This window comes from Xenopus laevis, chromosome 5S (assembly GCF_017654675.1).
Source record: "Xenopus laevis strain J_2021 chromosome 5S, Xenopus_laevis_v10.1, whole genome shotgun sequence".
Lineage (NCBI taxonomy): Eukaryota > Metazoa > Chordata > Amphibia > Anura > Pipidae > Xenopus > Xenopus laevis.
This window is the reverse complement of record NC_054380.1, coordinates 35,855,408-35,865,036: the sequence shown is the minus strand read 5'-3', so window position 1 is coordinate 35,865,036 and position 9,629 is coordinate 35,855,408.

The following is a 9,629-nucleotide window of genomic DNA, read 5'->3' as shown; positions in this document are numbered from 1 at the left end:
CTGACACTAGAAATGTACATTTTTTTTTTTACACATCTATTATAATATTGCCTTTGAAAGCATTTTATAACTTTGCCATAAAGTGTTTGCACAATGCTTTTACATTACCTCTCTGATGCCCCATGTTCCTGTATGAGGGGGCTGCCATATTTGTAAAGGAGTCCGTCAGCATTAGAAACTTAACTGACAGGCTGAGATGGGACAGTCAGGTTGGCAAAACAGTCAGGTTAATGAACTTCAACTAACAATTGCATACAAAAACTAACCTCTGCAAATATATGATCAGCATGGCCTATAGGTAAATTTTAATGTACATTCATATTTTAAAAATATACATATTCACACATACATATATTTTTAAAAAGTAAAGTATTTTTTTGGGTTTTTTTAGTATCCGTGTCACTTAAAGCTCCCTAAAAACAAAACTATACTGAACCCAGAAACCACTTCTAGTAAGATAATAGATTTTATTGGTAACCTTTTTCCTTTTCTCTGTGACAAAAAAATGTACCTTGTACTTTATTCATATTAAAATATAATTAATCCTTATTGGAAGTAGAACTATCTAGGTTTATTTAATGTTTACATTATTTAAACATCCAAAGAACCCTCGATTCCAAGCAGACTGGATAAACTGTATATTAAGGGGATTATGGTCATGGGAGAAACAACTTTTTTTTTTATTTATTTATTTATTTTTTATTCCAAAATGCATCATTAATAGTGCTTCTCCAGCAGACTGCTGCATTTTTATTTTTGAAATCTGACATGGGGCTAGACCTATTTTCCATTTCCCAGGTGCCCCCAGTTGTGACATGTGCTTTGATAAACTTCAGTCACTGTTTACTGATGCACTGCATGTTGGGGTGATATCCCCAACCCCCCCCCCCCCTTTGGGCTTCTGTACCAGCCCAAGGCAACCATGCCCTGTAGCAGGGAAGATATGTCCCAAGAGTTCCCCATCTTTTTTTCTGCTGATTCACTGCACATACTCTGTGCTGCTGTCACTTACTGAGCTTAGGGACCCACTCACAATATACAGTACACATAGAATAGAAATGTCACAATATAAGGCTGGTTAGTAATTAATATAGATTACTACATGGCAGCACAGCAATCCATATTTAATAATCAGCCCTGTAGCATCAGCTTATATTACAGACACATAATTTTCTGCTTAATAATTTGCGACGACCACTAAGCTTAGCTTCTCAACAGCTGCTCAGAGCCCACTGAGCATGTGAGTGTCACACTTTCCAAGATGGTGACCCCCTGTGACAAGTTTGAAGTCCTGGATCATTGCTGCTATTGACAAGCTGAATCTTTAGGCTGCTGCAATAAGTTCAGTATATGGAATTGTTTAGCAATATTAATTTTGAAGGTTTAATTATCCTTTAAATGTGTAAATATGGCAGTGCTGGTTACATATTTGACTTTATTAATCTCACTTTTACATTCACCATCGCCTCAACTATTTTTCGATCTACGAAATTACACCCAGATACATGGCATTTAATGCCTGTGTAATACATATCTAAACACTGGCTAAATTCACTGAACACTTCTAGTTTAAGTGCAGACTGAAAAATGCAATAAAATAGTTAAAACAAACCTATTTGATCCTCTATGCATGTTGCATAATAAAACAAGACTTCAGATACAATAACAGCCAGAACACCTGCTAAAGTTCCATGTCTGTGTAGAAAGTAAAATGTTGTCCTTCGACAGGATCACAGGAGAAATTGTAGGGACTGGCAAGAGGGCTCCTCGCCAGATTCTGTTCAGCAGCAAATAGGGGTAGGAGTCATTGTTTGGGATTGCTTCAGATTTGTCACACAGCCCCTTCTGTCTGTTCTTAAGGGTTTCTACAGTGTGAATACATTTCAGCCCTCTAGTGAAGTATATTCCCCAGAGGTGCCAGTCAATTTGGGTTATATATTATTGGCACTTTGAGACTTGGGTGTCAGCACATAGGGCATCTCTTACACCACCCACCACCAGTAATTGAGCTGTAAATAGGATCTGCTAATGGAAACCACATTGCCAGGATTGCTACACTGGCCTTTATTATAAAGTACAGTTTATATCACGCTATTCTCAATGTGGCCTATTGTATTTAAGCATTTGAAGTATATATCCACTTCCAGTGAGAGAGACAATCAGTGCTGAATTAAAGAAAAAACTACTTTCCATTGGTTCCAAAACATGTCAGGTGGCAAAAGAATTAACCTCACTGTGTAAAACAGTCTATGCTGTACCCTACTTTATATCTGCCTTAATTCCATAGGGCATAACACTAGAGAAAACTATACTGGTGGTAAATGATTATAATTACTGAAGGTACAGTTTATTGTGACTGGCAAAAACATTCTTTAAAGGCAGGTTTTGTAAGGTGTTAAAGCATATGCTTTGGAGTCCTGCTTTTGAGTCTGTTGTGTTTTTATGCATATTTGGATCTATACAAATAGTATCCTGTTTTTAATGCCTTCTTGTAACCTCTTTTGCTGGATCTTTAATTTTGCATTATTGTATCTGTAATGCACCCTGAAAATGAAAAAAATGCTGCAGTTACCAATTCTACATTTAAACTGATGGTAACGTTGGAATAGCTACGGTTGTAAAGACAGTTAATATAGTCCACTAGCACATGTACTACCAGGGCCACAGTAAAATCTAAAAATGAGAAGAAAGTGTCTTGAATAAGTGGTTGGGTCTTTGGACACTAAACTATGCAGAAAAAATATTTTAAACGGGAACAAAATAGCTTGTTAGATGGATTGTGATCGCCACAATCTAGGGAAGTCTAGAGTTAAGGCTGTTCTTACATTAAACTGCCGATTCCTGGACTCTAATCCAGTCATGTTATCCTGCTTGCCTATACTAAATGCTTAAAGGACCTGGAAGATCTACATCAAGAGAAGCAATAATACAATGGGGAGACAGACAAAGCTGAAGATGTGATCATGTGAATGATTATTTTACTGTGACTTTAATTTTATAATAAAGCCCCTTTATTTAAAGAATTGATCTGTGTTTTTACTACCTGCTCCACATAATGTTGGCAGTGCGTTTATTTGTTTAAAGAAGAATATTCTGATGGACTAGCTGCACATCACGCCGAGCAATATTCCCTCTTTGCAGCAAGTTATTATGCTATAACCACACAAGGTTTTACATACTTTCACGTTAACATCCTGGTCTCTGCAATTTAAAAGAAAAAAAGCGGTTATCTGGAAATATTTAGATTTTTTCCATTTCAATTGTGGTATACTATACTCAAATTACGGTGTTAGATGTTTGAGAAACTCTGCTTTAAAGCTGAAAATAAGTAACAGACTGATAGAATCAAAGGAGAGCAAGCACTTACAGTATCATTTATTAGTATGGTAGCCTCTATGCTCCAATTTAGTAGCCACAACTTATGGCATTTGAGAAAGCAAAACTATTTTAATGTTTTTCATCACTGGTAAGATAAGGGACTACCATAGTGTGTATATCCACAATAGCTAGTAAAGTGGTAAGTATCAAGATAAATAAATGGTATTCCATGTTACACTTTGCATACATATGCCTATTAGAGCTAGTGCTCTAGCCAGACAACTCCCAAATTGGCTCTACTAAATGTTTATCAGAAATAAACACAGGAGGGTATTTATTTCTATAGCTTAAGCTGGCTGTACACCTACAGAACAAATATTTAAATTTTTGGTATATGTATGGTGACCCAGCGATAACACCTCTGTATTACAGATGTTTGTCATGACAGGCAGATTTGAAAATGTAGTTTGAGCTGCATTACATCAGCTATTGTATGAGGAATCTTGGTGTATGGACAAGCTATAAACTTGAACAGAATTTTCATCTAAAGCAATGGCTTTCTTAAAGGGACAGTATACCACTATTTCAACTTTGAGATAAACAGGAAAATTGAGACTGCTCCTTGTTAGGTATTTGCAAGACAGATCATTAGATCAACAGAACACACCTAATACCCTTGTATAATTGACCCCTAACAAAAGACACTGAGGGGTGAAGGGATGTTTTGAAGCAGTGTCATTAGTAACTCCATGCCAAAATGGCTGAATTGCCTCTCCACCGACCTCCAGGAATCTGTGTGTGTGTTGTTTAAACCTTTGTGCATTAACACAACAAACCAGCATCCAAGGGTAGTAAGAATGAATCCACCAACAGCAAAGTCACAGGATCTTCTTACTCTACCTATAAGAAAAAAATCCCAACTTTTTGGGAGAATCTTTCTGCTATTGGAACACATACAATTAGAAAGTGCACACAGTTGGGGAGATTGCTACTCCTTGTGCTACAAAAATAACGATTCTTGATGGGGAACAATAAGAAACCATAACTAAGGAACTGGTGGAAAAACAAAAACACTGCCTGCAATGTATAAACAAATTATATATTGAAATGTATATTAAAAGTAATTTTTCCATGACTGTGTAAAAAAAACAACTCATTGCAACTTTGGTCCTTTATATGGGCAACACTAAATTTCAGATGTGCAAACTTTGACAGTATAAGGGCATCTCTGCAACATATTAAGTGGGAAATGCTTTTCACAGGGTTAAACACAGAATAAAAATGGGAAGTCTTTAAAATGCTGCTTAATAAATATACATGTCAGTATATTCCCCTTGTAAGCAAGGAACGTCGTTGCAAAGCAAAACCTTTTTGGTTCAATAGAAGCGTTGGTGTTGAGGTGGGTAAGAAAAGACGTGCTTTTAAGGCTTTCAAGTTAGCTGGTACAGCCGAAACATTTATAAGGTACAAGGAGGCCAATAAATCATGCAAAGAAGCTATAAGGCAAGCTAAAATTGCTAAAGAAAAGGATATTGCAGCAAGCAGTAAAAAAAATCCAAAATTATTTTTTAAATCTATTAATAGTAAAAAACTGAAGCAGGAAGGGGTGGGACCCTTACTATCAGAGGGGGGTCAGCTGGTTGATGAAAACAAAATAAAAGCGTAGATTCTGAACTCATATTTTTCATCTGTCTACACAAATGAGGAACCAGTAAGTGAAGGTTTCCTTCTTAATAGTACCAATTCTAGTAATACAACTAATGATGCATGGTTCACACATGAAGAAATTCAAAAGAGACTAGAACATATTAAGACTTACAAAGGTCCGGGGCCCGATGGTATTCATCCCAGGGTAATTAGCGAGCTTAGCTCTGTGATTGCCAAACCTCTTTACTTAATTTTTCAGGATTCATTGAGATCTGGCATAGTGCCGAGAGACTGGCGAATTGCTAATGTGGTGCCTCTATTCAAAAAAGGATCCCGTTCTCAGCCTCAAAACTATAGGCCAGTTAGTCTGACGTCAGTGGTAGGAAAGCTTTTCGAAGGGTTAATAAAGGATAAGATACTGGACTTCATAGCAAATCATAATACTATGAGTTTGTGCCACCATGGTTTTATGTGTAATAGATCTTGCCAGACTTACTTAATTTCTTTTTATGAGAAGGTAAGTAGAGACCTCGATTCTGGGATGGCAGTGGATGTGATTTACTCAGACTTTGCTAAAGCATTTGATACAGTGCCACACAAAAGGTTACTGGTTAAATTAAGGAATGTTGGCCTGGAACATTGTATTTGTACCTGGATAAAGAACTGGCTAATCGATCTAGTCTACAAAGAGTGGTGGTAAATGGAACATTTTCTAATTGGACCAGTGTTGTTAGTGGAGTACCGCAGTGCTCTGTACTAGGTCCCTTGCTTTTCAACTTGTTTATTAATGACCTGGAGGTGGGCATTGAAAGTACTGTTTCTATGTTTGCAGATGATACTAAATTGTGCAGAACTATAGGTTCCATGCAGGATGCTGCCACTTTGCAGAGTGATTTGTCTAAAGTGGAAAACTGGGCAGCAAAGTGGAAAATGAGGTTCAATGTTGATAAATGCAAGGTTATGCACTTTGGCAGTGTCATTCTGTGGCTACTAAAGCAAATAAAGGTCTGTCTTGCATAAAAAAGGGCATGAACTCAAGGGATGAAAACATAATTATGCCTATTTATAGGTCCCTGGTAAGGCCTCATCTGGAGTATGCAGTGCAGTTTTGGACTCCAGTCCTTAAGAGGGATATAAATGAGCTGGAGAGAGTGCAGAGACTAAGTGCAACTAAACTGGTTAGAGGGATGGAAGTCTTAAATTATGAGGGTAGACTGTCAAGGTTGGGGTTGTTTTCTCTGGAAAAAAGGCGCTTGCAAGGGGACATGATTACACTTTACAAGTATATTAGAGGACATTATAGACAAATAGCAGGGGACCTTTTTACCCATAAAGTGGATCATCGTACCAGAGGCCACCCCTTTATACTAGAAGAAAAGAACTTTCATTTGAAGCAACGTAGGGGGTTCTTCACAGTCAGGACAGTGAGGTTGTGGAAAGCACTGCCGGGTGATGTTGTGATGGCTGATTCAGTTAATGCCTTTAAGGATGATTTTTTGGACAGACATAATATCAAAGGCTATTGTGATACTAAGCTCTATAGTCAGTATAGGTATGGGTATATAGAATTTAATTAAAAGTAGGGAGGGGTGTGTGTATGGATGCTGGGTTTTCATTTGGAGGGGTTGAACTTGATGGACTTTATCTTTTTTCAACCCAATTTAACTATGTAACTAACTATATAACTATATAAATACATGTTAATTATAATAACCCATACAAATTTAATGATAAGGTTCTGCATGTATGTCAGGCCTGTCTTAGGATATAGAAAAAGTGTGGAGAAGAAATAAGATTTTAGTCATTAGAATAGCTAGAGAAGAAGCAGACCCTGCAGCTGCAGTGGGGCCAATGGCGTAACTGTAGAGGAAGCGGGGGGGGGGATCCCCGACCACAGGGTCTGCTTCTTTTATAGTTAAGAAAATCCCCCCTCCCCAGCCGCTGTCTTGCCTACTCAAACAAAATGGTCTGAGGGGGTGGGGGAAGTGATCAAGCTCAGTGGCAGAACTACCGGGGGTGCAATGGGTACGACTGCACCAGGGTCCGCCGACTGTTCGCGAAATAGCAAATGTGGGGTGGGGGGGTAGGGTTTTTTCTCCTTTAAAGATGTTAGTATATACGGGTATGTGTTTGCAAGTTGTTAAAGGAATAGTTCAATGTGAAAATAAAAACTGGGTAAATAGATAGGCTGTGCAAAATAAAAAATGTTTCTAATATAGTTAGCCAAAAATGTAATATATAAAGGCTGGAGTGAACAGATGTCTAATAAAACAGCCAGAATCCAACTTCCTGCTTTTCAGCTCTATAACTCTGAGTTAGTCAGCGACTTGAAGGGGGGCCACATGGTACATTTCTGTTCAGTGAGTTTGTAATTGATCCTCAGCATTCAGCTCAGATTCAAAAGCAACAGATATGACCCATGTGGCCCCCCCTCAAGTCACTGATTGGTTACTGCCTGGTAACCTGGGTAACCAGTCAGTGTATACCAAGAGAGCTGAAAAGCAGGAAGTAGTGAGCTGACTGACATATTATATATCAAATCACTCCAGCCTTTATACATTACATTTTTGGCTAACTAACTATATTAGAAACGTTTTTTATTTTGCACAGCCTATCTATTTACCCAGTTTTTATTTTTACACTGAACAATTCCTTTAAGAATATGCAAAGGTGAGGGAGAATCTTAGTATTGCTGGTAAGGTAAAACCCTGTGCTCCGTGGTAGTTTATTGTCCCTAAATGATATTCTTATATATAAATCAGGGGTCCCCAACCCTTTTTACCTGTGAGCCACATTCAATTGTAAAATGGGGAGCAACACAAGTATGGAAAAAGTTTCTGAGGGTGCAAATATGGTCTGTGATTGGCTTTTGGTAGCCCCTATTTTGTCAGGAGGCTCTGTTTGGCAGTACACTTGGTTTTTATACAACCAAACTTGCCTCCAAGCGAGACATTAATAATTATATTTATAATTTAATTATTTAATACATATAATATTAATCACCTGCTATGAGGCCACTGGGAGCAACATCCAAAGCTGGAGAGCAACATGTCATGAGCCACTGGTTGTGGATCATTGATATAAGTAGTGGCACATTAGTGTTAGTGAAGCTATCTACTGGTGTATATTTGACTCTATAGGCAACAGGCCACCCGTAATGAGAACATCATAAACATATATTTTCATTTTTTTGATGCAAAGAGTGGACTAAGCTTCCCATAAAGGTACGGTAACAATAATATTGTGAATATTTGTTTCTCATGACTATCAGCAATTGAATAGTGACCCACCAAGCCCCACGGATATCGATGTACTGTCGTTGCACATTTGGCAGGCGGCCATACTGTATGCTCTCTATCCATTCAGCACATAGGCTGATCAAGCATAGAGGGTACCTGGTTGGTCCTTGTATGGTCACCTTTAGTCCAGCTCCAAAACCGTTGACAGGGGTGGGCCAAACAAGACGGGCACACTAGTCATCCCGACCAGCCAGCCTTGTGTGCACCCATGCACTGGTGACCCAGCAAGCAGATTAAAACTGGCAAGTGGTGAGGGGACATTGGTTTAGGCAGCAGAAGAGGTACCTACCTGTCACTCCCCTGCCACTGCACCCTGGGCACGTGCCATTTCTGCCTACCCCTAGTTCCGGCCCTGCCAGTTGGTATTGTCTGCAACCAGGAAATAGAAAGGTCAGTGTTTAAAGGAACATATAAAAATGAAAGTGTTTCAAATGGCAATAGAATGTAGTGTTGTTCTGCACTGGTAAAACAGGTGTGTTTGCTTCAGAAACTCTACCATAATTCATATAAACAAGCTGCTGAGCCATTTAAGCATAGGATATACAATAAATAACAGATAAATTCTGAATAATCCCATTGTATACTACAGAGTTTATCTGTTATCTGCCGTGTATCCTTTGCCTTTTCTCCTTTTTCAACTTTGAATTCCTGCCTCCATGACTACACAGCAGTTGTTTATATTAGGGATGCACTGAATCCACTATTTTGGATTCAGCTGGACCCCCGAATTTAGGTTGGTCACATGACTGGGGGCAGCTGGGAAACTAACAATATGTCTAGCCCCATTTCAGATTTCAAAATTAAATATAAGAAAATCTGTTTGCTCTTTTGAAAAATGGATTTCAGTTCAGAATTCTGCAGGAGCAACACTATTGACTGATGCGTTTTGAAAAAAACATGTTTTACCATGACAGTATCCCTTTAAGGATTTGGATTTGCCCAGGCATTTGAGATCGTCCTAATGTAGATGAAAAAGACTCTGATTTGGAGCATCAAACAACAAGTGCATAAGCATGAAAGTGGTGCAAATAATAAAGACCAAACAACCATGGCTATTTCAATGTTTTTTATTTAACCAACACAATTGTTTCTTCTTAGATTAAAAAAATACAGTTTTCTCTTTTGGTGGAAAAGTGCCTCATTGAAGAAGGCTGTTATCTGCACTGTTTTATCAAAAAAAAAATGATTCCATATGTATCGAAAACAATAACAGTGACAGTTGTGACACTGCAAAACAGATTTCAATTTCACGAGTGAAACAAATCAATCCATAGATTCACAAACACATTGTACTGAACAACACGGCTTCCTTCTTGCACTCACCGCTTTTGGTTTTTTTTTTAATCTTTTTGCAAAATGCTCTAT